Raw genomic sequence first — 1,101 nt, 5'->3', positions numbered from 1 at the left:
GTTGTAGAATTTAGAGTCAGCCAGGCTTCCTATGGTTCTGGATGAAGTCCGTATTGTTTCTCTGAGGTATTAATCAATTGTTGTGAGCGGCATTAATTTCCCGGTGTTTATCTCTGCCGCCATCTTAGTTTCTCCCTTCAAAATTATTTTAAACATGAAAAAGGGGGGAGTGAGTGAAGGCTTTGACAGAGGTGAAAAGTGCAAGGCAGTGGCAGAGGCACTGGGAGAGGCCGAGGCTGGCATGGTAAATTGCGCCTGTAGGGATGGGGCCTGAGAGGAAGACAGTCGAGGTCGGGGGGACCTAATGGACTCTGCCTTCTGCTTGTTGCCTTCCATGGGGCCTGTGAGTCTTCTTTGGGTCACTCAGTATTCATTCGAACACATCCCTTTGCAGCCGGCTTTCTGTTCGGTGTATGACTAATCTGCAGCCTTTGCCCTTAGAACTCACTGGCTGCCAGGCTAGACGCCCCTGAAGAGTAAATTCTGGTGGGTGATGAACGCACTCCCAGGGGCACTGTGCGGGGAGGTGACTCATCTCCAGAGTTCAGGGATGGGGACCTGGAAGGCCGCTTTCCGCCCCCGCCTCAGAAGAAAACCAGATTCTCTGTCGGAAGACACTCAGAGCTTAGAAGTGTCCTTGTGTATCATTTTATTTAAGTTTGTATTTGCCTTGACGGATTTGTCATCCTGAGAATCAAATAATAAGAAAGCCACAGCCTCAAGTCTCTGCTGCTATAATTTCGAGCTTATGTTTTAAAAGGACTGTTTTGCTTTCCTAGGAATGGCTCAGTCACGCTCAGCAGCTGCCAGTCCCCTCGGCCCAGCTCCCGGGAGGGCCCTGCTTCCCGCTGCAGTTCCTCTGAGGGGAGGGTGTCACCGAGCCTGCGAGCCTGCGTGGCACACTGCCTGCAGGTGAGACATGTCCGCAGCCCGGTGTGCTCTACTGGGGAGAAGTGGCTCGCCATCCCCCGCACCAGCTCTGGCCCTGGGCACCCCTTCCCTCCTCTCACCATCGAGGTGCCACCTCCACAGCGCACGTCCTGACCTCCTGAGACTGGTTAGCATACACAACAACAGGCAGGGCGAGAACTCACTCCCAAA

This window comes from Myotis davidii, unplaced genomic scaffold (assembly GCF_000327345.1).
Source record: "Myotis davidii unplaced genomic scaffold, ASM32734v1 scaffold1104, whole genome shotgun sequence".
NCBI classification, from domain to species: Eukaryota; Metazoa; Chordata; class Mammalia; order Chiroptera; family Vespertilionidae; genus Myotis; species Myotis davidii.
The sequence above is the reverse complement of the archived record's forward strand: the minus strand, read 5'-3'. Positions refer to the sequence as shown.